This window comes from Myotis davidii, unplaced genomic scaffold, assembly GCF_000327345.1.
Source record: "Myotis davidii unplaced genomic scaffold, ASM32734v1 scaffold46, whole genome shotgun sequence".
Lineage (NCBI taxonomy): Eukaryota > Metazoa > Chordata > Mammalia > Chiroptera > Vespertilionidae > Myotis > Myotis davidii.
Window position 1 is genome coordinate 8750125 of NW_006383006.1, and position 27454 is coordinate 8777578.

The 27454-nt window shown below is 42.9% G+C and overlaps 1 protein-coding gene across 9 annotated transcripts in view; it reads left to right on the forward strand.

Annotated features, from left to right (window-relative positions):
- MEIS2 (Meis homeobox 2) overlaps positions 1-27454 on the forward strand; it is a 224179-nt gene that overhangs the window by 190920 nt on the left and 5805 nt on the right. The window lies entirely within an intron of this gene.

The following is a 27454-nucleotide window of genomic DNA, read 5'->3' on the forward strand; positions in this document are numbered from 1 at the left end:
TGGCCTTCATTCAGGTGACGTTACCAGTCCCTTTGTGCCCTCGGGCAGCAGAACGCGCCTTGTATTGTACATACAGCTTGTTTCCACCTGTTGTTGCCAACAGCATGGTGACCTGTCATTGGTAAGGAGACTTACAACTCACGGGAATAAATATTGTTTGGAGGTAAGATATTTTGTTGTTCACTTCTAGAGGACTTTCATATTTTCAGGTTTTATTACAGGCTTATATTTCAGGTGACTTTCTTCTAAATCATTTAAAACACTACACAGAAAGTTGCTCTGTGTCCATTACAACGATAAGAAAAACTGAGGTTCCCAAAGGGACTTACACAGTTTCAAGCAAAATATTAATGAGAAAGGAAAGAAGATGAGACTGTGTTCCACCAGGAACTTTCATCTGTTTCTGCTCTTTTAAATGAACTCCCATCAAATTTTACATTTAAAAAAAAAAGAAGAAGAAGGGATCTCAGGAGTATAGAATGAGGTGGAAAAAAAAACCCAACCCATTTGGTTTCTTAATAAAATACCTCTTTACCACCTTGACATATATTTTGAAACCTTTGGGGGCACTTTTATATATGCTGCCTCAAAGGATTCTCACATCAGTCCTGTGACGTAAACAATGTTTGAGTTATCATTCACTTTTTACAAATTAGAAAACGCAGGCTCTTCAAGGTTTGGTGACTTGTTCTTGGCTGCAAAGCTCTTAAGTGTGAGACCAGGACCGGACGTTTAGTGTCTGACTCTGAACCCAAGGCCTTCCCTTCCACTACCTCCGATTCCTTTCCATAGGCTCCGGTGTCCCGTGGAAAGAGCTCTTAATTCTTTAAGTTAATGGAGGCATCTTTGCCCAGTGAGAGTTATGTTCCTCAGCCAAAATGTTATTGAAGTATATTCATTTCCACGTCAGTGACCATGGGACTGTTTGGATAGTCTGAGAATGTCTCTCCATGCCTGACCTTTGAGGGTGAGATTTCCCACAGCTAAGCCCTCACTCTGAAGGGCAAAGTAAGTCAATTTTTAGTTCTCGTTTTGCTCTATTTGGTTTCTCTGTGTAAGCTGCTTTTCCCTCTTCTTCCTAATTAGCACTTGAGTCCTTGTTTCTTATTGTTTTAGTGCTGACTGTCTAACTGTATTCTTCTTGGCAGGACCGCTCAAATTTTATTTTTTTCAATGATTGCTGGGAGGTCACTAGTATATCAGTCTCCACACTGTTTTGAGTATGGAGTTATTGCTAATTGGTGCTGAAATATGAGCTATGGGAACAACCCAAGAGGGTGAACCAAACTTTTTCCCACTTTGAGTCAAGAGTAGAAAGACAAGGCAACGAGGCAAAAGCAACCTTGTGCACCATACGTTAAAGTAAGAGACGAAGAGCCTTGTTTGTGTTTTGCTTTGAAAATGGTATGAAAATCAATTCCTGAAATGATTCCAAACCACATAAAATAGTACACAGTATCAGGAGAACTGAGTCTGGGAGAGAGTTAATGACTTATAGAACAGGCCCAGTGACTGTCTCTTGAACAGAACTCATGTTCTACTGGAACTGATCGTTTCTCTTTCTGTTTTGCATACTTCTTTTGATCCTGTGATGGATGGAATCCATGGGTGACATGGAGTTCTTCCGGTCAGTCCTACATACTTCACAGGTGCTGCAGGACATCTTCTCTTGGTGACAACCTCTCACCAGAGCACACACCTCATGGCCAGTTTACTGTGCGTAGTTTGCCAGTTTTATTCTGCAGAGCTGCATCCCAGAGAACTTTACGTACCATTTTTGATTAGCGAATAGGAAATTGACTCATTCTACTTGACTCTTCAGGGTTGAAACTGAACAACAGAGTTTTATTTTTTTCTGAAGCATCGGAGGTGTGCTTTTCCAATAGAAGATAGGCTCTTCTATGACATCTCAGTCCTGCGTGTTGGTTGATTTTGAACCTCCACCATGTATGTCCCATGGATCAGTTTCATTCTAAAGGATGTAGAACAACATGATTCCACATGACTGCTGCAGAAGTTTCCCTTTTTTAAAATTAAGGGATTCGTGTAATTTTCAAAATCAGGTGTTTCTAAGAATAAATTAGGTCAAGATTGTATTTCTGCTTTCTTCACTTGGCAAGAATGAAGAATAAGAGATTGTCACCTGCCAAAAGTCAGGATGGAGGCTTTTGCCCACATTTGGGAACCGTGTTTAGAACCACCGTCCCACACATGCTCAAACTAAAGGAGTGTCAGCAAACCTGTTGTTATTAGTCACCAAAACAGGTTCTGCATCAGTCTCACCCTCACCGTTCTAAGATTTCTGAGAATTAAAAAGGTGGCTACAGAAGAGATGTATAGGTTGCTAAGTGTTACTGGAAACCTTAGTCTCAAGCCTTTATTTCTCCTTTTTCTTATTCCAGTTTTAATACCCATGCTCCAAACAATAGGTATTTTATCTTCCATTGTCCTTGACTTCAAGGAACTGTGACTAGAGTAAGTATTTAATCCCATGTGCTTAAATATTTAGATGAGTAATTTCTGCGTTCTGAACAAAGGCCCACCTATTGTGTTCATGCCTATCTGTGCCTATAACACCCTGAAAGATAAATCTTAACAAAATAGCCAAACATTTAACTTGTTTCACTGATTACTTTTTTCCATTGACATTCTAATGGTGGTACATCATAGATAAAATGATGTTAACTTACAATTAATCAATTGTAAGTTAATAACACAAATAAATTTGGAAGAGCATCCTCCAATGTTTAAGTGATATCAGAAATGAGTGTTATGATTGGGCCTCTGTACCCATAATCTAGAAACTAATTAAAATTGTTTGGTGATATTGGGAATTTTTCTAATCACTCTATCTAAGTATATTTTGTTTCAAATATGTCAGCTATTTGGCTAAATATTTAGTGTTTACAATAAATTTTTGATGTATATCCTCTCCATTATGCAGATGAGAAATGGTGAATCAGAGGACAAATAGCTAAGAAAGTGCAAACCAGGATTCAAATGTATCTTCTAACGGCAATCTAGTACCTTGTCTACTGAGTGTTTTAGCTGGAAGTATTTTCTTTCTCTGTATATTTCTTTAAGTCATTTCCTCTTGCTGGTATGCTCCGCATCCTGCTGTCCTTCCCATTTCCACCAATCAGAATCCTTCAAGGAGAAGCCCGAGGCCCCCGCCTCTTCTCCCTCTCACCTGCCATGTGTCCATCCTTTCTGTACGCCAGGGGCCACTCGTGCTCTGTAGCCTCTTTCATCTGGTGGTGTGGTCATCTCTTTACTGCTCAACATCAGGCTTTCTGAGAGCAAGACTGAATCTCCTTCATCTGTGTATGCCTTGCAGTGTCTGGAGAATTGTAAATGTTAGAAGTTTATTTTAGAATGATTTTAATATTTTTTTCCTTGTAATTCTCAGACGATGTTCTGATGCCTTTACAGGATAAATTGGCCTTCACATTTCATCTTCAGGGCAACTCTTTGAAGTAGGTCATGTAATTAATTCTCATTCTACAGCTGAGCATATGAAGACACAGAAGGTCAAAGAACTTGCCCAGCCCGCTAGTGTGGCTCAGTGCTTGAGGGTCGGCCTATGAACCAGGAGGTCATGGTTTGATTCCTGGTCCCGGCACATTCCCCGGGTGCAGGCTTGATCCCCACTGGAGAGCCTGCAGGAGGCAGCTGATCAGTGATTCTCTGACGCTCTATCCACTGAGCCAAACCGGTTTCGGCAAAAGGTATATTTTAAAAAAAACACTGGCCCAGGACCACACAGTAATTGATATAGCCAGGGTTTGGGCCCAGGCCTCTAAATCCTGTGCTCTTTCTATTAAGCTGTGCTGTTTTTCTCATTAAATAAAACTTAACAGATTGGTTGATAGGTGTATGTCTTGTTTCTCCAATTAAATCAGGAGATTCGTAGGGCATGCAATTAATCCCAAATTGAATGCTTTTCTTTTTCTACTTGGCTAATGTGGCCTCTCACACACCTTCTTCTTTTGTGTGCCTCGCCTAAGGCCCTCAGTGCATTGCCAAGTGGACAGCAGACACTGAAAATAGATTCGTTCAAGAGGATCAAGAATTGTATATTTTAGAATTTCTCCATATCATCGAAGACTGTTAATAAGAGACAGGAGGTAAAGCAGGAAAATCAGGAGACCGAAGGGAGAAGGTACCACATGGCTAATGGGAACGGGCTTCATTGTCAGTGGTGGAGGTGAGACAGCGAGGAGAGGCTTCCATTCTGAAACCCGCCCTTGTATGGGAAGAAGCCCTAGCCACGTCTATGGCATGTGCTTCTCACCATTGTGTTAACTTTCTTCAGGTCTTTCTTGCTCCCTTATTTCATTGACCCAAAGCCCTTTTAGGTTATGTTCAGGGCGATGATGCGTTGGTAGCCCGAGGTAACATTTCCCCCAGGTATTTCCCTAGAGTATGGTTGAAAGTAAAAAATCTATTGAGAACTTCCTTTGTGGAAAAATGTAAGAAGTCTGAATTTCTAAGGTAGAGTCATGGTCTGAATTTGGGGATCCTGGTAGTCTGAATAAAAATTCAGATTTCGAAAGTACAACTTTCATATAACCCCGCACAACTGATGAATGAGAACATTGGCTTGAACCTGTTGAACCAGGTTCAGAGTGAGGTTTGTTTTAATTTATTTTTGCTCCACCAGTCAGACCATGTTCCCATACCTATATCTCTTGATTTTAAATATTTTGAAAATGCTAGCCACTATAGTATTACATGCATGTACTTTCCATACTCTTTTTTTATTGATTGATTGATTTCAGAGAGAGAGGAAGGGAGAGGGAGAGAGAGAAACATTGACATGAAAACACGTATCAGTTGCCTCCCATACATGCCCCAACTGGGGATGGATCCCACATCCTGGGTATGTTCCTTGACTGGGAATCAAACCTGAGACCCTTAAGTACACGGGGCAATGCTCTAACCATCTGGGCCACACCAGCTACGGCTATATTCATTCTTTATTCTTCCTTAGAACCTATTGGCTTATGAATCTAAATAAGTGAAACGTTTTGATCTATAAATCGAGTCATTTCCAAGGCTCCGTTTTATATGTTGTATCTAAAAATTGGCTCCATTTTCCTGCATCACTGGGAAATAGCAGATAAGGGTCTCTTAGAACCAAGCGAGCTTGTGATCTGTGTGTTATCAAGATGTCCCCTGGTTCCCAGGAGATGTTTCAGCTGCAGACCTCTCTTAAGACAATAAAAGCAACCCTAAATATTCCTAATGTCTTAGTTCCCAACTGTGCGCACGTGCTTCTGTGTGTGTGTGTGTGTGTGTGTGTGTGTGTGTGTGGCTGACGTTCAGGCAGATCCTCCAAATAACTGAACACTATCTCCACCTGTTTCAGCAGCCCTCTCCCTTGTCCCTTCTCTGAATAGCACTGCCGTTCTCACACATAGAGCTGCTTCCTTCTCCTAACTGTGTTTCTGGGGCCTTCGCAGTCCTATTTGCCACTCTAAAGCTTCCGCTCACTTTTCCTGGAAAATAAAGGCTACACAGTGTGTGTGCCGGGTTGGCAGGAACCAACACCACCAAGGGCGGGGTGTCCCCAGAGGTCAGGGAGAGGCGGTAACCATCTTTTTGAATCTAAGGCTTGGCTTCTGCTTTTCCTCTGGCTCCTGTTTCTGTTACCTTCTGCACTAGTCTGCTGGGGCTGCCGTAACAAATACCACAGACGGGGTGGCTTAAACAATAGAAATTCATTTTCTTTTCTTTTTTTTTCTTTTCTTTTGTTTTATTGCTTAAAGTATTACAAAGGGTCTTACATATGTGTCCTTTTTTTCCCCCCGCCCTTGACAATCCCCTGGCCTCCCCTACCCCCCAGTGTCTTATGTCCATTGGTTATGCTTATATGCATGCATACAAGTCCTTTGGTTGATCTCTTACCCGCCTCCCTCCTGCCCCCCAACCCTCCCCGGCCTTCCCGCTGCAGTTTGACAATCTGTTTGAGGCAGCTCTGCCTCTGTATCTATTATTGTTCAAAAGTTTATAATGGTCTCTATTATCCATGAGTGAGTGAGATCATGTGGTATTTTTCCTTCATTGACTGGCTTAAGAAATTCATTTTCTAATGGTTATGGAGCCTGGAAGCCCCAGATCAAAATGTGGGCAGGTTTGGTCTCCTTGGAGGTCCCTCTCCTTGGATTGCCCATGGCCGCCTGCTCTGTGTCCTCGTGTGCTTGCTCTCCTGTGGCCCGCATCCCCAGGGCCTCTTCCTCTTCTCAGAAGGACACCAGTCGTATTGCTTTAGGGCCCTACTTTATGGCTTCATTTTAACTTATCCCTTTTAAGACCTAATCTTCAAATGCGGTTACATTCTGAAGTCCTGGGGACTGGGCGTTCAGTATGGGAACTGGGCGTTCAACATGGAGATCTGGGAAGGCGGTTCACCCCCTGGCTCCTTCTGGTCACTGTCATAGATGTACTCTAAAAAGTGGAGCCCAGCCCTGACTGGTTTGGCTCAGTGGATAGAGCGTCGGTCTGCGGACTGTAAGGTCCCAGGTTCGATTCCGGTCAAGGGCATGTACCTTGGTTGCCGGCACATCCCCAGTTAGGGGGTGTGCAGGATGCAGCTGATAGATGTTTCTCTCTCATCGGTGTTTCTGGCTCTCTATCCCTCTCCCTTCCTCTCTGTAAAAATCAATAAAATATATTTTTTTAAAAAGTGGAGCCCATTCTACATATTCACATGGAACACAGTAAGTAGGATCTCAGGCCCACCTTGCCACTCACGAACAGTGTGACCTTAGGCGTGGTATTGGATATGCTAAGTCTCAGTTTCCCCAGCCATCAAATGGGAAAGCTGTGAGAATCAAATCAGAAGAGACATATATACACTGAGTCCATGGCCTCGCTCAATAAACGTTAATTATAGGAAGATGAATGGAGGTGAATTATGACGCCCTCTGAGAAAAGGAGATGTTGATTATAATCAAATTATTGACTTTAACTGATACCTGAAATTTTTCACCTAAAGTATAAATTTGCTACAAGTCTTCTAGAGTTTTCACTAAATATTTTTTACTTTTCCTCCAAGTCAGAACTTGTTGGACTTTGGAGTTTGCATGGTAATCCAGTAGCATCATGAAACGATCCCTGCCAAATTTTCTCTAGTACATATTTCAAACATTTTTATTGACCGTATAAGTGTGCTCATATTTAGAAAATGCACCCTGATTTGGGTTCAGCCGTGATCATCCTAGTAAGGACAACACAGTCTACCATGTAATTCAGTGAGCTCCATTTGGTCAAGAGATGAAATCCAGTCCAAAGATTCATGGACCGTTTGCCTCACTCAGATGAATCGGTGATTCAGTCACGGATCCCCCTACAAATGCCGCCATTCATAAATAAACGGGAGCCGGCCAGCCCCTGCTGGCGTAATTACCAGAGGGCGGAGGCGTGGGACGGGCCTCGCACAGCTGATGGTTCTTCTCACTTCTGGAGGGGCCTGGAGATGACAGCATACAGGTGGGCAGGGCAGCGGTGACACCTCCCTGGGGTCTCTTCAGTGCCAGGGATTTGCCGAGCCTCAGCTGTCAAAGAACAATAAATTTTCCTTCGAAATATAAAACATAAATCAGTGTTGCCAAACACTGAGAGGCAAGAAGAAACTAAATCCCCATAATAATGAAAGGAATCCCATTAATTAAATCAGCAAGGTAGAGAGCTTCCCTCGCAGCGCATGGCCCCGCCGAACAGTAGAATACCTTGGAGACTGGAGCTGAAATCCAAGCTTCTTCCAGGTTGCAAGCCAGCATCCTGAGGGAACATTAAGAAGAGGAAAAAAAAAATCCTTGAGCCCAGGACAAGTAAACACTTTTTTTTTTTTTTTTAAGAAGTTGTACTTGGATTATGTGTATCTGGGAAGGGATGTTGCAAAACAAATTGTAAACCAGGCGCAGCATATCTGTGCCAGCCCTTATCAGATCTGCCACCAGTCAAGGGTAAGCTGGAGGCCAGGTCGCTGGGAACTGAAACGTGAAAGCCCACACTCGGGGTGCTCCAAAGAAAGAATCATTTCTTCTGATTATTTTTAAAATTAATTGTATCAACCGGAGTCTTGTTTCAACTTATTTAGCAACTCATTACAACAACGATTCTCTGTGTCCTGCAAAGCTGCTGCTATAGATTTGTGGGTTTTTTTAAATGCTTGGTTAATTGGCTGGTCTGCTAAGAATGACTCTGTTGCTGTGGTTGAAGAAAGCTGGAAAAAAATAGAGGTTAAGGTTTCGTGCGAATCTGTCACATGTGGGAATTGAGGGCCGTATAATATTACTGCCCTCAAGCCACGGATAGCAACTTCTATTCCCACCCGTGGAGCCCTCGCGGGGACCACAGCCACACCTTCTCAGCCCCAGCCAGCTTTTGGTTTTACTCTACAAACCAACTCACTTCCACCCATAATCTCCTGACCTTTAAATCAGTTCTGACTGCCAGAGGGAGCGCTTTTCCCGCGAACTGGAGTCCATGCACGGAATCTGAGATGTCCCTGCAGCGCTGGCCCGGATTTGAAAAGACAGAAACCACCCAACTCCCTGCTAGACCTTAACAGGGAACAATCCTTTCACACAATGATTAATCACACCCTAGTCGTTGCCCCAGTGTGTTCGAAAAATATGTTATGCACATCGCAGGACATCTTTGCAATACATCCAAGTTCATTCCGATTTCTCTTTGCCGACAGCAAGGATGTGTTTTTAATCTCCTTTCCACCATGGGCTTTCTCCTCTCTCCTTTGTCGAGTCTGTAACCACACATGCACACACTTAGAGAGATCATTTTTTGTATTGAAGGCAGCAAGGGCTGCTGGGAGGCCAAGTAGCGGGTGTGGCTTTATACGGGTCCGAAATCCCTCTGCTCCCATCACGGCGCCACGCCCTTTGATCTTGGAAGTGAGAGTGGCAGGAAGAAAGGGAGGAGCTAGCAAAACGGGGTCCATTCCTAGCTCTCCATGGCTAAGAGCTTTCAGAATCAGCAGGTGGCCACAATATGATATTTAGTTCACTGGATTCCTGTGAGGGTGGGGTGTGTAAAACAAGACAGTGGATCCCATCTTACTCCCAACTTCTTCACTCCGATGACCCCACCCGCAGCCTGTCTGCAGTGGGTTATGGGTCATGGTCTGGTTTCCTTGCAGCATTGGGTATTTTTTTTCCTTCTGACCTTTCACAATAGTACCTGTGTGCTGGAGCGGGTTGGGGGGGTTGAAGAATCTTCTTAAGGGATGGTGTGTTGTTTTCTTTAACCAAGTGACAAGTCAAGAGATGTCTCCAGTCACAAGTCACATTTATGGAAAACTGTGTGTGTGTGTGTGTGTGTGTGTGTGTGTAAATGGAATGTGTGTGTCTGCAGGCATATTGTAAGAGACAAATTTTGAGGTGTCTATTATTCTTTTACTGTGCCTTTATAATCTTCCCCTGCAGGAATTTGAAGAAATAGTTGCTTCACATTTGTTGTTTGGAAATGGCTAATAGGGGATCTGAAAGCAGTGTTTCCCTGGCATTGTGAATGAATATCTTCAGTCACAGATTGACGAGTGGCAGATAGGTGACGTACTTAATGGAGAATAACTCTTCTAGCAAAGTGAGCAACTACTTCCTAAAGCCTGGAACCTGCGCTTTTTCATAGAGAATCTGAAACGAAGTGTAGATTTCATGCAGGTCTACATGTGTATCTGGCGTAAAGTTCACTTTATTTTTTTTTAAATATATTTTATTGATTTTTTACAGAGAGGAAGGGAGAGAGACAGAGAGTTAGAAACATCGATGAGAGAGAAACATCAATCAGCCGCCTCCTGCACATCCCCCACTGGGGATGTGCCCGCAACCCAGGTACATGCCCCTGACCGGAATCGAACCTGGGACCCTTCAGTCCGCAGGCCGACGCTCTATCCGCTGAGCCAAACCGGTCTTGGCTAAAGTTCACTTTAAATATAAGCTCCTCAACCACATCTGTGGACTGATGAACTGGCAACAACCACCGAGCTAGTGTTTACTGAGCATCTACCTGAGCAGCCACCGAGCTAGGTACCAGGAGCGGAGTAAGTCAGAGCAGGCGGTAGCAGCACACAGTTCACGCAACAGATTCCAATGTTAAATATTAGAGACGGTGGTAGAATGTGGCCTTTCTGCCACACGTGCCCTTGGTTTTCTGTTGTCTGTCCCCACGTCGTGCAGCACACTTTCCCCTTTTGTGTATGAGGTTGTAGCGATGGAGCAGAGGCAGGTGTGGACAGTGCAAACACATCCCTCAGACAGGGGCAGTCCCTCCCCAGCCTGGGGACAACTGGGCCACACATGGCCACTGTCTGTTTCCACTGACATCATTTTGACAGCTTAGCACCTTTTTTTTTTTTTAGGAGTAGGATGGGGTCAAGTCGTCTAGTTAGGAATTTTCAAAGGCAAACTTGTAATAGGAGAAAGATAAAGTTTGCTTCCCTTTATACAGTTGGGTACGACAGAGCAAAGCCAGGCAGGTATGGAGCTTGTTTGATCCCTCACCCAGGTGGCCCTGCGAAGCTCTGATGTCATCGGGTGGCGAGGCCCCGGAGACTTCTCAGTCTACGGAGTTCGGCTGACACTCCACGGCCTGCCTCTCCCTCCTGGGGTTCAACACGGGGAGGGAAAGGGCCCCACACCTTCCTGCCTCCTTCCTTTATTGCACGGTTTGCTTTGTTTGTTTGATTTTAAAACTGCCATTATGTGAAAGTGTTGCAAGTATAAATAATTGAGAAGATCGCTCTGTGGGGAAACCGCTCTCGCTGGCTTTGTGCAGAGGCAGCTCCTCCCGGCTCGGAGCTGAGCATCCTGAGCGCAATTACACAGCATCAGTGCGTCGCGGGCATGAACCGAGGGGAGCGGATAAGAGACGCGGAAATAATTTTGTAACTTACTTAATTGGATTGATTTGGGTTTTCACATAGTTCCTCCGGTGTAGCATTTAGCCGACCTCTCCCTGGCTGCTGTGGTCTTTGCGGGACTGCGGTTGGGCATTTGGTTTGGGGCGTTCCTCCTCCTCCTGGATTCTGTGTGGACCTGAGATGTATTTCCGTTGGGGTTTAATTTCCACCCGAGGAGAGGTTACCCACGAAAACAGAACCATGATTCGGGCGTGAGGTTCTTGGCTCCCCTGGGGCTTACACGGCCAGTCAGTGTATGTGAACGCAGCAGAGGGAGCCGGAGGCTAAAGAAGTGGGTCAGGCTCCGAAGAGGCCATCCCGCTCGTCCCGCTCGCTTCTGCTGAAACGGAAGGAAAAGCCCATAATGGCGCTCGCCTGACGTTCACCCCCATCATTTTAAGAATTGCTTTGCCAATCCTTCACAGCAAATAGTGATTTTAAGGGGGCCAACACAGAGCTCGGGTGTTTGCACTCCGTGGTAATGACGGACTAGCTGTGCTCCCTGGAGTCAATAAGCCCAACAATTGAGGCATTTTTGCCTCCTGGAGTGAAGCAGTGCTGCGGCCTGAATGACAGCGTCCCTCGGAGCACCGGCCCTTCGCAGGCTGACTGCAGCCCCGGACGGAAGGCGGGGTTCGGGGCAGGCAGGTGGCGTTTAACACAGTTACAAGTAAAAGCTCATTGTGCACTTGTACGCTCCGTAAACAAGAAAGTAGATGGGGGAGGGCAGGAAGGGGCATTTGATGTGCATTGATGTACTTTAGCCAAGAGCGCTTTCTGTTTTCCTGTCTCTTTCCTAAAGGCAAACACGCAAAAAAAAAAAAAGTCTATAGCCTTTAATGGAGAATCAGACCAATCATGAAAACTCCAGGGGACAATCCTCCTCCTCCTCTTCCTTCCTTTCTCCCTCCCTCCCTCCCTCCCTCCCTCTTCATACATATATGTCTAACACCTGTAATAGACATGTTTAACCTAGGTGGCCACAGCACAATCGCAGTTCCGATTAATAAAAAGCGCAGAAGGTGTTACAAAAAAAATGACCTTACATTTAAGATGAGTCTTCAGTTTCTAAGCCGCATTCTGAAGCAGAAATTGTAAGCATACATAGCAAAATGCCCAATGATAGTTTTTTAAAAATGTTTTATTGAGTGGGAGAATCTGAGAAAGTGAGAAAAAGGAAAGATTGGAGAAAACATCCTAGCCTAAAATCATTCTCTAATGATCAAATTACCTTGGAGATAGACATGTTCGAGAGAACATTCAGCCAGCAAACATTTTTGGGGTCAAAGGTCTATGGAGTAGCCAGGTTTTGTAGTAACCGTGGGAGGTGGCGTATGAACAGGTGAGATATACAACAAGAGCCCTACAAATGCTTCCCGTACCTGAGTCTGCATTGGGCAAATTTGAAGATGGAAATTCTATTTCAAGTTGATCCATGGCTTAAAAATACAGTTTGGGTTACAAAATGAATGCTGCTTCAGTTTTCAAATCCTTGGAACCCTAGTGCGCACCCCCCCGCCCCCATCTCAATAACTAGGGTTAGGGCCTGATTTATCCCGTGGCTCCTTCTGTGAGGTTCCTGACACAGGTTAGCCTAGTACAGGCTGCGGCATCACTTGCAAAGGCAGCATCTTCACTGTGCTTCCCTGCGTGTGATTCCCTACATTTCTGACCTACTACCCCAGTGACAGCAGTGTCCCTCCGGGCACGATTTGAGAAAAACTTCCCTAGAAAGATACGAGAAAAAATATTTAATGCAAGTTTTCTATCCTCCTTTTCTGCCTGCATCTCACACATTTTCCTCCTTTACTTCCTACCCACTGTTTCTCTGTCCCAACACACACACACACACACACACACACACACACACACACACACACCCCATAATGCTTCATTGTACACACCATAATGCTTCATTGTATCAGCAAACTATATACTCAGTTCCCATTACTCTCAGCTTGCTCTCTCCTCTTTGGTCTACTGGACTTATCATGCCCCAGTGTAACTCAGCACCTGTTCCCAGCCTAGGAAAGTCTGATGCTCACTTCCTCCTAAGTCAAGTCCTTCTCTTCCTTGACCCGGCACCTAGGATTTGCCCGGTGTCTCTAATGCCCAGATGGACCCAGAGCTTGAACCTTTGGTCTGTATCTTCAGTCGTGTCTAACTGCAAAGACAAAGAGGCCAGAGCCAGGAAGCCAGAGTTATTTTCCAGCTTGGCTCTGCCTGATTCTAGGGACAATCATTTCATCAGGGATCCAGCTATGCCTCTTGCAACATAAGGAAAAGAAAATCCCTATGAGCTCTTCTGTTCTCAACCCCACGTTATTTCCAAGACAGGGAACCCTATTTTCATCCACTCATTCAGGTTTTCTTCACCAAACATTTCACTGAGGATGTACTATAAGCTGGACACAATCTCAGTAACAGAGAATAAGATATGGTCCCTGCTCTCTAAGGCTCGCTGGAGGGAAGCTGGACAAATACTAGTACATCATGACCATGGTGTTGGCTGAATGCTGTGATGGGCGTGTTAGCCTGGTGCTACCGACTGAGGACGGGCTTCTTCCTCAGACGGCGGGGCCAGGGGAGTTATCTCAGAGAAGTGGTATCGGATATGAATTCTGAAGGGTATATTGACCAAGTGGCCATTGAAGAAAAGCCAGAAAAGACAGAAGGAATAGTGTGTTCCTAGTACGTTAGCATATTAACTTATACTTACCAATTGCCTGTTTGTTGCTTGTTTGTTTATTTTTAAATATTTTTATTGATTTCAGAGAGGAAGGGTGAGGGAATGAGAGAGAAACATCAATGATGAGAGAGAATCACTGATTGGCTGCCTGTTGCACGCCCCACACTGGGGATCAAGCCCAGCAACCCAGGCATGTGCCCTGACCGGGGGGTTGAATCATGACCTTCTGGTTCATAGGTCGATACTCAACCACTGAGCCATACCGACCGGGCACCTTTTTGTTTATTTGTACATTACCTGTCTCCAAGGTAAGAATCTGAGGCAGTTAAACCAAATTCTAACCTAAATTATTTGTTGGTAGATGATGACGTTACTTTATCTGTACTGTGAAAATGAAGATAATTTAAATATGCCATCATTTCTAGTTCTAATGGTTAAGTTAGACCACTTAATTCTGATAGATGTGAAATATGAATCTGATCTAATTTTTTTTTCAAATTGCAGTACAGTGTGTTTGCTTCTCTGTCTGTTGGAGCTTTTAGCTTCATGTGGAATGTCAGATTCGAAAGTTGATGTCTTTATTCCTCTGCAAATCAGGGGTGGGGGGTGGGAATGCACTAACTAACCCTCTGAAGCAGTTGTGGCGTAACTGCTGGCTCACTGAGTCTCTTGTGATTTATATCTTTTATGATTACAAGATGGTGCTAAAAATTTTGTAGGTAATAATACCGCCACATTGGAAAGACTGCATATGACATCTCTGGAGAAGGTACAGATGCTACCTGGCTGTCAAGTCAAAGGAAAAGAGGTTTCATTTGATATTAAGAAAAGGCAGTCAGGAAATCTTATTTGGAATTTGGTATTGGGTGTGTGAACATTGTAAATGTGGGGACGTTAAGTCATATGTCCACGAATAGATTTTCTGTTTTGCTTCTTGACATAATGGGATATGTTATAAGAACATTTTTAAAAGATTCTTGTTAGATGCATTGCTCTGAGAACTATAGTTTATTTGAAGTGACTTAGAAATTTTTTAGATCTCTGATTCTATCCCCCCTCCCCCCTTGGCACCTATACTAGATGCCAGTAAAAACTGGTTAAATAACATTTGGTTTAAATAGAAAGACTATGATATAAATGCATATGTATGATATTTTGTTTGTTGGATCCTTTTCTTAATATTACTTGACTTTCTGTGTTTTCATCTCATTTTGTCATATTTTGGGTTGAAGCCACTCTAAAGTTTAACACCTAGGAGATTTCTCACGTATGGTTCCCTTTAAAAGTGCTAAACTCTCAGCCTCTCGCACGAACAGGAGACCAGGCCACACACACGTTAGAGAAGGCGGTGGTATTGAGAAAGGGCAGAAGGTTGCTGCCACCTGCATGTGTAAAAAATGGCTGCCACATTGGAAAGACTGCATATGACATCTCTGGAGAAGGTACAGATGCTACCTGGCTGTCAAGTCAAAGGAAAAGAGGTTTCATTTGATATTAAGAAAAGGCAGTCAGGAAATCTTATTTGGAATTTGGTATTGGGTGTGTGAACATTGTAAATGTGGGGACGTTAAGTCATATGTCCACGAATAGATTTTCTGTTTTGCTTCTTGACATAATGGGATATGTTATAAGAAAATTTTTAAAAGATTCTTGTTAGATGCATTGCTCTGAGAACTATAGTTTATTTGAAGTGACTTAGAAATTTTTTAGATCTCTGATTCTATCCCCCCTCCCCCCTTGGCACCTATACTAGATGCCAGTAAAAACTGGTTAAATAACATTTGGTTTAAATAGAAAGACTATGATATAAATGCATATGTATGATATTTTGTTTGTTGGATCCTTTTCTTAATATTACTTGACTTTCTGTGTTTTCATCTCATTTTGTCATATTTTGGGTTGAAGCCACTCTAAAGTTTAACACCTAGGAGATTTCTCACGTATGGTTCCCTTTAAAGGTGCTAAACTCTCAGCCTCTCGCACGAACAGGAGACCAGGCCACACGTTAGAGAAGGCGGTGGTATTGAGAAAGGGCCCCGAGAAGGTTGCTGCCACCTGCATGTGTCCTCTGCCACGTCCTTTCTTTTAAGCTGGCAGGAGGATGGAAAGAAGGCTAGGAGCGGGCGTGCAAACACTGTGGCCAGCCTCGCTGCGCTTGGGAGCCTCCCTGCTGCTTCAGAAAAAGGGGCCCCACAGGCAAATGAAAGGGCCTCCCTACACTCACATGCACACCCCTTCCTGCCAAACACCTCGTGGCTTCAGAGGGCTGGCCTTGGGGAGGCTGGGCCTGAGGTGAAGAATAGAGACTTGAGAACCATTTGTTTCCACACCATTTTGGGGGAAGTGCCATATTTTTCACCTTAAAAGCCCATTTAAAAAGAAAAATATGTTTTGAAAGGAGGACACAATTTGGAAGCCATCACACTTAATGGAGTCCCTTTAGAATGGAATAGGCGGTCCTATCAGTTCTCTTCTAAATTAGTTGTCACTACCTAGAGAAAAACCCACCCTGGATTGTGTTATGTTGCGTCAAACATACCGTCTCCTGTATGTATTTTCCTGTATCCGGTGTTTGAAACTCTGGAATACATTTCATTGTTAAGTATGGAGTGGAACCCAAGTTTTAGTGTAGCAGTTTCCAGAATAACAGGTATGTTATCATCAGCCTCTACATCAAGTCACACCTATTATCTCAGAAGTAAAGGAGAAAGCCAACTGGAGCCGATAGAAATAAGACCGAGATCACAGAGACTTTCACTGAGAATTGGCAGGGCCAGCCATTGTTGGATGGGGGTCTCTGTAAAAGCCAGAAGCTGTATGAAGAGGAAGTAATTGTTTTTTGGAAGCAGCCAAGCAATGTATCATAATTGTTGCCACAGCTCTGGAATATGCATCTAGTTTTGGAGTTTTCATGAAATTAGAGGGTTTTGGAGTTAAAGTCGCTTCTTTCTAACCTCTCACTCTTCTCTTGAGTGGCCTGTACAGCGTCTCAGCCTGAAGTCCCACTGTCAACGCAAAGGAAATATTTGGAAAATTGCTTCCCTCTCCTAAATGCATCAAATAGAAATTCTTTGTCAGTGTCAGCTTCCATCCGCTGTATACGGTAGCATACCACACGTAGATGCTCAGGTGGATCCTCGGTTATAGGTTTTACATTTGTGTTCCTTCTTTGTGGAGTAAGCACAATTTATCAGCCGTTCCCTAAGCCAAATGCCCCACCTTTTCATTTCTGCCGCCTTCATGAGGGCTCATTTCCTTTCCCTCTTCTACCTTCTCAGTGTATAGCTTCTCATCAGTTCATCCGATAGGTGGCTCTTGGACTAGACCTTCCTCAGCACCGTGTTTTACTTTATCATGTCACCATTCAGGAACCTTAGGGGTTCAGTTTGCCACTCAGGAGCCTGCATCAGAGTATTATATACTTGAAAGCTGCTAAGAGAGTAGATCTTCAATGTTTTCGTCACAAGAAAGAACTGTAATTGCATGACATGATGGAGGTTTTAGCTAATGTGACAGTGGCAATCATTTTGCAAAATAAGTATCAAATCTACATGTTGAATGCTTTAAACTTCCACAGCATTAAATAACAGTGGTATCTCCATAGAGCTGTGGGGGAGAGCACCTCCACCAGCTTGTCTATTAACCGTAGCCATGTTTTCCAGCCCCAAACCAGGAGCCAGTCTAAACTCAGCTCCTTCACCCTCCCTTGTGAAAACGGGCCCTGGTGTCTTCTCACGTGCCAGCCCCTTACGTCCATCCTTCCCGGTAACCTGTGCTCTTTCAGTCTGGGTCCTCCGCCAGGAATTGGTGATCAGCTTCCATCTGACTTCTTTCAGTGACCCGATCACACTTATTTACTGAGTGTGGACTCTGTTGTTTTATAATTATTATGTTTTTTCCAATCTGGATTTTTAATTTGTTTCTCTGGGTGTAAGAGTGAAAATCTGTAAAAGCATAGGCTGCCTTTGCAAAATTTTAATATATATATATATATATATATATATTCATTTAATTATATATTTATGTATTGTATATAATTTCTTATTATGTATTCTCTTGTCAAATTTTTGTTGTTAAACTTATCTTTTGCTAAGTGTAGGATGTGAAGACTTATGTGCACAGAATACTATGAACGTTAAAAATCATTTATTCTGATTTTTTGGACTGAAAAGGATGAAAATAAGCCTTCCATAATCACTGCTTCTCTACACTTTTCTTTCCCTGCCTACTACTCATTCTGTCCCCTCCGGAACCCAGTCTCTCACTGGGTTATGCACCCCCCCATCCCCCCTCCCCACTCCCCGAGAAAGCATCTGCTAGTACAATTCTCTGAATGGAGAGGAGGTGGGTGCTTAGTAACTTGTGACGGACTAAAGGGGGACATAGGCTAAAGCAAGAAATAAGGCTGAGAACGATCTCTATTCCCCTGGGGAAGCATGAAAGGGAAGAAGGGAGTAAACACTAGAACATGGTATGATGAGTGGAAGCAAGGACTTCCAGCAACTGTTCTTTTCTCCCTTGCTTTTAGCATTCCCACCACCCATGAAATTCCCGTCTTTGACCGATGTGGTAATATGTCTAAATATCCTAGAGTTGATACCTTTTTCTTACTCTTCCTTTCAATCACTGCACAGAAAACTTAGCCAAGGATTAATCTCTGGCAAAGTTGATCACCTGGTGTGTGTGTGTGTGTGTATGTGTGTGTACACATGTACGTATGCATGCTTGTACACACGTGTATACATATATGTGTACACACACGTGTGTGTTCGTGTGTATACACACATACACACATGTATGTATATACATATGGCTGATGACTTCTCACAGTTTATCTCAAGGCCACATTGTTTCATGCTCCACTTGGCTGACAGGGCATCTCTGTCCTGACAGATTTATTCATTGAGAACAGGATCATGTGGTTGAAATCATTTTAATTCTTAACAAGACAGTGCATATGGCTTACGTAGATTTTGTTGGTGGTTTTTTTCTCTTATATATTGCTCAGGGAAGCCGATGTCAGTATAAATCGGTGGTAATGAAATCAACATTATGGCATCTTTGATATTGCATTTGCTAAAGCCTTTCTGGCTGTTTAATTCAGCACTTACTGATTGATACTATAGACAGTGGATAAACATTTTTGATGGATCTGTTTGCTCACAGATGAAAAGAATCTAATCCTTTTTTCTCTTTGATTTAAAGAGTGGGATGCCTCTGGAGAGGAAACAGTTCAAATGTGGTCACCATAGGTTGGTGGCATTAAAAATAGAAACTCACTTAGTGTAAAATTTGCTGTCAGGAAAAATGGAGCATTCTTTCTGAACCCAGGAACGCGTGGTTCATGCGAGCCTGCCTGTGGATGGTTGCTACAATAAGGCTCCTTTCATACAGGTGTGTTTATGCCCCAGGCTTGCTGGCCACAGTCCATTCCATTTACAGAAGCTGAATTAAACAATAACTACCGCATTGCAAAAAATGGTGTGTGTGTCGGGGGGGAGGGTTGGGGAGGGGGAAAGGTGAGCGTCAAAGGAGATGCCTGAGAGCTTTGTTAGGGCCAAGAAAAACCCTGTTGCAGTTGTCAGAGCTTGTTGATGTTGCTGGGAACGGCACTTTTTTTTTCTCCTGGATTTTGTGGTTCTGCCTTAGGAAAGAAAGTAAAATAGAACGGAAGAACAAAGTCCTACTCTATAAATCAGCAGCTGCTCCTCGCCAGATCAAAGGAGTGACATTTTTGCTCCTGGACTACTTGTCCACTTGAGGGCTTGACAGGCAGCTAACAGCTGGCCCGCTAGACTGTATGGGAGAATCAGCCTACATCTTCTTCCGAGCAGATGACAAGCTAATCAGAGAGAGATCCATAGCGCAGGGCATGTGAGTGCACCTTGATCTCCTCAAACATGTCTAATACGCAATCGCTAAACAGCTTGGTGCATTTTTGGCAAGTTAATGCGGAGGTGGTTTCCACTGAGAAGTAGGATAGAAAATTAATGCTTCAATCAAAGGTGATCATAAGAGCTAAAAAGATACTAGATTTGTCAGGATCTTCTCCTCTTAGCTTGAATTAGTAAATGGCTAAGAACATAATGAGAACTGGCTAAAATGGACTTCACTGATGATAGGTGACTGGTTGATTTTCCAAAGCCCAGTCAGGCTATAGCGTTCAGGTGAATGAGCCGGCAATGGGTGTTGGTAATTTCGAAAACGATTGCTCCTGCATTTCAGGCTGAGAGAGTTCAATAAAGTTGTAGATGCCTCTTCCGTGTCCGCAAAGAGTCGTTTTCAGAAGCACTACAAGGTGTGTAGGTATAAAGATCTGGAATTTTAATGTCAGGAGTAAAACTTTCAAAGTAATTCATTTTCAAGTTCATTTCCATCTGCAATAAATCATGTATAGGATGAGGTAATATACTACAGCTTATGTCTATTGACTTAGTATTTTATCTTGAAGAGGATAGATCCTAGATATGAATAGCTAAGGAAGTGTGTGTGTTTTCTCCTCCCTCACTTTCAAGTAGCTTGGAAAGATTACTTTTATAGTGCATGATAAATAGCCACATATGAATAATCTGATGGCAATTCTGTAAGAGTAGCAGGGCTTCAACATCACCACCCGCTGGGACATTGTGTTACATGTCATCAGGTGCGATTATACTTAGAGAATAGTGGGCTTTGTTGCCAGTATTGTAAAGGAAATAAAAGGTAATTTTCTGTCTTAGAGGAAATTTCTCCAATACCCTTATTAAAAAGTCTACTTTTGGCCATATAAACCTTACTCAAATAAGATGCCAAATTCTCCAGGTCACCTTTAAAATTGTTTTAATTATAAAATAATCATACTTACTATTAAAACTCAAGCAGCACAAGTTACATAAAATATAAAGGAACCTCTACCATCTTCCTCCTATCTATTCCTGAGAGATAACAAATTTCATAAAAACATGTTATTGGCTTATTGGCCCAACTTTTTCTTAGGAGGTACAGATGGAATTAAATGAATTAAATTATTACAAATTGTTTGTCGCCGAAGGCAAGTGATTAAAAGACTGTTTAGATGCAAGATAACCAAAGACAATAATGCGTACATCTTCGTAGCTAAGGTTCACAGGTAAAACTTGATCTTTGCAACTTCCTATTCCTGGGCAACGTACTAGATATCTATTTGGTATGTGATCTTGAGCAGGACCTTCAAACATAAATGTGCACAGATCACTTGGGGGTCTTTTAACATGCAGTTCAGATTCAGCAGCGCCAGGATAGGGACTACAGTATCTCTGCAGTTCTAACAAGATCAGGGTGAGGTTGGTGTGGCTGGTCCATGGGGATCTAGAGAACCATTAAGAGGCTGTGTGATTCCAGTAGCTCGCCGTACTACCTAGCCCCTAGCAGATGTTTGCTCCAGTGTCTGAAGTCATCCCGACTGTGGCATTATACATTCAGATTGGCTGGGATCTCTGGAAAGACCCTGCCAGGTGGACACATGTTATGCATTGGGGTAGAACAGATTATTACCATTTTATCAACTCAGCATGGGTTGGTTTAATAGCCACCCACCTACTAGTTTTTTTATTAAAGACTGTGATATATATATATATATATATATATATACTTTGGATTTGTCTGATGATCACTAATGCCTCAGTTAAATGCAATTAAAAATTTTCCGACTGCGGGGAGCAGGCCTAAGCCGAGTCTGGCCTCCCTCTGCAGGAAGCGACCAGTGGGCTGATTGGTGGATGGCGCCCACCAGCGAGCAGCCGACCCCGCCCTCCAATTGCCCCTCCACTGCCGCTGGTCACCATGCCCCCCATCGCTATCCCCTCCCTCTGCCCATTGGCACCCACCTTGGCTGGCCTGGCACTGCCTGCTCACCAGGCCCATCCCCCACTGACGGGTCATTCTGCCATTTGGTAAATTTGCATATTAGGCTTTTATTATATAGGATATTTTGACTTGAGAGAGAACAGAAGGGAGAGAGGGAGAAACATTGTAGTGAGAGAGAAACACTAATTGCCTCCTGTATAGTCTGGGGCAGAACCTGCAACCTGGGCACATGCTCTAACTGGGAATTGAACCTGCTGCCTTTAGGTGCACAGGATGATGCCTAACCAACTGAGCCACAAAGGCCAGGTCACCTAGTCTTAATTATTATCTATAACAGAACAGAGCTCTTTAGGAGGGGTATGGGCTGAGTGCATTTTGAGTATAAGCTAACATTCCGCATGAGCTCTTTCTATGTGCCAGGCACTGTGCCAAGGATTTTACATATAATACTTCCTTTAATCCTCAAGACAATTTGGGCCCAATTATTGCTCCAGTTTATAGAGAGGAAACAAACCAAGGCTTTGAAGGTTAAGTAGACTTGCCCACGGTCACACAGCCAGAAAAGGGCAAAGAGTATGAGTCCATGCTCTTTATCACTTTGCTCTTTGGAGAAGTCTGGAATATGAAATAGTGACAGAAGGGTTTACTCAAAGTGGGGTGAAGAACCTAGGTGAGCCTGTGGAACTTTAGGGAAAAATTAGATACAAGAAAGAATTTTGAAAGAACACTGTAGAAGGTCACTAAAGATAACCAGCACCTACGTGATCATTCTGCCCAAAGCCTTTTATGTCAACATGGACACTCCAGTACTCAAGGCATATTCATCAAGCTACAAAAGGTTTGTGATTCCAGATTAATATCATGTTTTCATATTGTAAATGTATGAATATTAGTTCATTTGTCTTTCGAGTTGTGGACAAATCTGGTACCTATCAAGTTATAAATTAAGCTGTAGCTCATGGAAATTAGTTATGAACCATGAATGTGTCCCTAAGTAGCCCACGAATTTCATTTACCTTACTGTGCTCACTGTTGTCTGCGCGAAAATACCTACTGTCTGGCCGGCAGTGAAAAATTTATGTTTGCAACAAGACTCCATCATGTGTGCGCCCCCGAGTACATGGGCAAAGGTAAACCTGCTTAATACATTGATTTAATCAATTTAATGTATCTTACTGAGAAAACCCCACTCTTTTTTTTAATCATTATTATTGAAACTATTACATATGTCCCCTTCTTTTCCCCTTTGACCCCTTCTAGCCCCCGCCCCAGGCCTTCACCACACTATTGTCTGTGTCCATGCGTCATGCATATATGCATACAAGTTCTTTGGTTGATCTCTTCCCACCCACCCAGCTCTGCCTTCCCCCTCTTGACCATACCACAGCACAGAAAAAGACTAGCTGGGGTTTTTGTTTGTTTGCTTGCTTATTTTTTTCAAAGTAAGAAAAAAAAAAAGAAAGAAACTTGATAACTGGCTTGGTTGAGGCTTCATTGTTTCAGCACCAAGGAGCAGCAAATTCTGTGAATAAGCACCTCCCCTGAGGAGCCCTGGCTGAGGAAGGTGGGGAAGTAGAGATTTTTCATTTTTTAACAGGTCCCCTGTCCCACGCTGCCTACAACACTTCCTCCAAGTTGATCTGATACCTCTTCGACAAGCCAGCCCCCTTCCTAGACCAGACCAATCCATGCAAAAGCTTCAATTCCAGGAGTCTTGCTTCCTTCTCAGTGTTCAGGGCTGGCTGGTTTCCAGGTGACTCCATGGAGGCCTCACTTTCTAACATAAGGAATGCTGCCTAAAGGAGTTGGTTACCAGGTGTGGCATGAAGTTAGTGAACCAGAAAAAGGGGATTTATCAACCATTTAAAAAGAAGGGAGGAAAAGGAAAGAAAGAAAAGAAATCAACCAACAATCAGGAACCACACATAAGCCTACTTCTGTCAATCTGAAATAGGCTTTGGAGTGAAAAGCCTTTAAAAGAAAAATCAAGATGGTGAGATTTCAGTTGCAGAAAAGTATTCAAGCTGAAAAGTTTGGCTTTTGGGTGGGGGTGGGGGTGGGGGTTAAGGTGGGGATAGAGGGAGGTCTCTAGGAGATATCTCTCCAGCAAGACAACAAGATGAGATTTTGACAATATTTTTCTATCTTGGGTTTATTCTTTTTAAAAATATTCTTTTTTCATCTCTCCAAGTTGACTCAAAAAGGTCCTGTGATTCTTGGAAAGTCATTAAATGTATTTCTATAATTATTTTTAACATAACAGTCGTAGTGTATTCTTTTTAAGGGTCCCACAAACGATTGCATTTTCTATTTTAGTAAAACTTAGTTAGAAAGTCGATGGTATCAGTAGGTACTCTCCAGAGCCTTTGTGTGAGCCTGGATACGAACTTTGTGTTCAATACAAATCAATGGAACTCGTGCACTTTAGGGTACTCATCCCCTAAGGAGTCACTAATGGAATTATCTCTAGCCCTTAAAAAAAGTCACAATGTGGCTAATGAAATTTTTTTCTAAGTGAAATCTGGATAAGGCACTAGACTTACTAGCACATTTTATTTATGGCATTTATCATATTCGGCACGTTTTACACGCAAGTTGCACAAACCTCAGCGTGTTTTTAGAGCTATTCAATATCTAAGAAGACTTTGTAATTCTGGGTTAAATTGTTTGTACGAATAGAGGAGTATATTATATGTCCTCAACTTCAAAATCATTTCGGGATGACATTATGACTTAGAAACTTTTTTTTTTATATCAGATACAGATGAAAAACCTAACAGTCTTTGGATTGGAAATAACTTTGGGGGTTTTCATTAAAGTTGGGTGCAGCTTGCTGCATGTTGGTTAGTTGGATGTCTTCAGCAATTTTTCAAATGTTTTGGGTTTGGCAAAGTCCAAAATGTTTTTGCCAAGACCCTCTTTTCCCCTTATTTTTTAAACCCGTGTGAAATTCTAGGATAACTTAATCCATATGTGTCTGATTCATTTACACTTAACTCATCAAAATGTTATTTTGTAAGACCCATTTAATATTCAAGAAACCTTTTGAGCCTTTTTAAGACATCTTGTTTTCTGTCTTTGAACCATTGAGTTGTGTTTTTCCATACGAATGGAGCTTGGACCTTGAAAGATTGAAGATCAGTTGATTTTCAACTTAGGCTTTTTAAAATCTCAGTATAATCAAAAGTTGATATATTCTGCTTACTGCTGGAGCGCTAAATACCTTCACTTTAAAATATAGATCAGAAGACTTGGAAAAAAAATTCAGGTCCTATAATTTTGGGGAAGACTACATTTGGAAATTTCATCACAGTGATATTAAAGAAAAAAATTACTCCTAATTTTATTTTTACTCTATAATTAAATTGTTCCATTTTATATGTGCATTGGTGTGTTTTTTTAAGAGTGGTCTATGGATCATTAGCAAAGTGGGGTAATTTCATTTCTTACTGTTAAAATGTTCATCCGGACAGCTCATTAATTAATTTTAATAATAACATCTATGACGTTTATAAGACATCCCAAGATCAGGGGAGATGACAATTGGCAGGAGTTGTACATCAAGAGATTTCTGAAAAATTGGGGCCCATATGTTTTTAAAATTCTGTGTGATTTAAAAGAATGTGGTAGAGTTATGAATCTGGCAAGATGCAGCACGATGGAGTAAAAACATTGTTTGAGAACAAAAATTCAGAGAGGCCAAATGGAGCCCCAGTCAAAAAAGCAAAATCTCTATGACCCTTTGTAAAAGGATCCGCAGAAAACCTTCAGAGGCCTCTACGCGTGTTTGTTGAGTAGAGCTGGACAAAGAAAGGCCATCGCCATAACTGCTAGTGAGCATCGGCCCACACCATGGTAACTGGTTGAAAATGGAACACTGGAGTGGCATTTCCAAGTTCAGCGCTTCTACAAAGACCTGCTAGCACGCAGAATGCTTTTCTAATGTTTTGCATTGTTGTGTGTCCCCCGTGGAACAACCCTTTGAGAGGACCCCGTTTTTACTAATGTAAACATTCTGACGAGTATCCAAAGAAATGACCTTTGAGTGAACCTCTAACCTTCCCTGTAATTATTTGTTTGAAGACAGTGTGGAGTTCTCCTGCTGAGAACTAAGAACCATGATGCCTTGCAGCTCTGTGAGTAAGGGAGTGTTTGGGGGAACTGGAGAGAAAGACATAAATAAGGGAACAACCTCCAGATGTAAATAATAAAAGAGCAAAAGGGTGAAATTAAAAAGGGAAAAAATAGCAATTCGTTTTACCTAAAGAGTTGGCCTATAGGAAAAAACAAAACCAGGATTAGTAGCCCATAAAATGAGGTGAAACCCCTGCCATGTGTGTCCTCCATTAGAAACTTCAAGGAGGAGAGAAAAGGTTTGCCCCTCTCCCCGAGCACCTCCCTGGGCCCTAACCTGAGCTGATAAAAAGAGCTCCTGGGGGTGGAAATCTCAGGGCAGACCTCCTTGGTCCCAGTAAAAACAGTGAGGAAAACTCTCATTATTCACAGATGAGATGATATAAGTTCCTTTTCTGATTGGAGGGATAATTCTGGAAGGCTCTGTGATCTAGCTGAGCAACATGTCTGGTGCCAGGTGGGAAGAAATCCTCAGCTAGGACTTTCCTTTTGTTCTCACCTCTCCTAGCCTGTCACTTTCTTCCCCAAACCTGCGGGGGTGTAACATTTTTGACAAGTGAGCTCCATACTCTCTTAAGTAATAAAGAAGTTCATTGTTTTGCAAACAAACACCATATGCAAAAGACTCCTTTGGTTTCCTTGCAGCTATTCTTCTCGGTCCTAATTGTATTCCCACTGGAGTGCTCACAGGAGGCCTGAGAGAGTGTGGGCTGCTGGCCTTCAGAAGGGACTTCGGCTAGGGACTTCATCTCTGCAGGAACGCGATCGCAGAGCTGCCAACGTGCCCCAGGATTTTTTTCATTTTTTTATTTTATGTATTTATTTATTTTGCTAATTTCAAAGAACGAATTTTCAGTTCCTGCCTGTGGCCCCATGCAACCATTAATCATTAAGTCCCCGTGCACTTAAGATTTGACACTGGAAATGTTGGGACATGTTATAAATGAGTATATTTTTAAGGGACAGCTAGCTAAATGCTAGGCATCCCCCCTCCCTTCAAGCACCCCCCCAAAATGCACAGCCGATGAATCCTGTGCATCAGCTCAGATGTGTGGGGAATGCTCGTCATTAAATGCACAGGGACAAGGGTAACTCACAAATGGTGGGAAATTGTTTTGTTTTTATTAAATTTAGAGAAATAAAGGAGATTTCTTATCATCTTACTCTCTTTGTACATGAATATTTGATGGGCATTATTAAACATTAAAGTAACATGAAGTAGGCACTTATTTTTGGATTTCCAACAAAATTAGATCCAGGCTTCGAGACGAAATAACTGCTCCTCCGCATTCCTGTATTCAGCCACCACCTGATTTGAAAACGTTTCTCGGCCTCTAATCTCAACCATGTGTACCTGAGGCTCTGCCTTTCTAGTGGGTTGAAAGGTGGCTGGGTTTATGGTTGGCAGTTACCTTATCCCTGCCCTGGGTGTCCCCGCTTAGACTGGAAAGGCCGCCCCCAGCTGGCACTGACCTCTAAATGACCCCTAACTTTACAGGCTTAAACTGCAGGAGTTGCCGAAGAGCAGAAGTCTTTCTGGCCAGCACTTATTACTGCTGTGTTGGTGATAAAACTTCAGACAGCCTAATTGATGGCTTTGCTGACCTAACAATACCTTGTGAAAGCAGAGTGCCAGAGCCTGGTCTCCATTTATGACCAGCTGCAAGGGGGAAGCTGACGGGGACTGCAGGCTAAGGGGAAAATCTCCCAGCCTGCGAACTCTAACCAGATCCCGACCTGTGCGAGAAGCAGAAGCACAATTGCAAAGGAAGAAAAGCGTTCTCGGGGAATACACTTCTCCCCGCCTGTGCCGTGTTTGCCAGCCAGCCTCCAGTTGGTTATAAGAGGACGGGAGAGATGAGCCAGTCAACTGTTTTTGAACA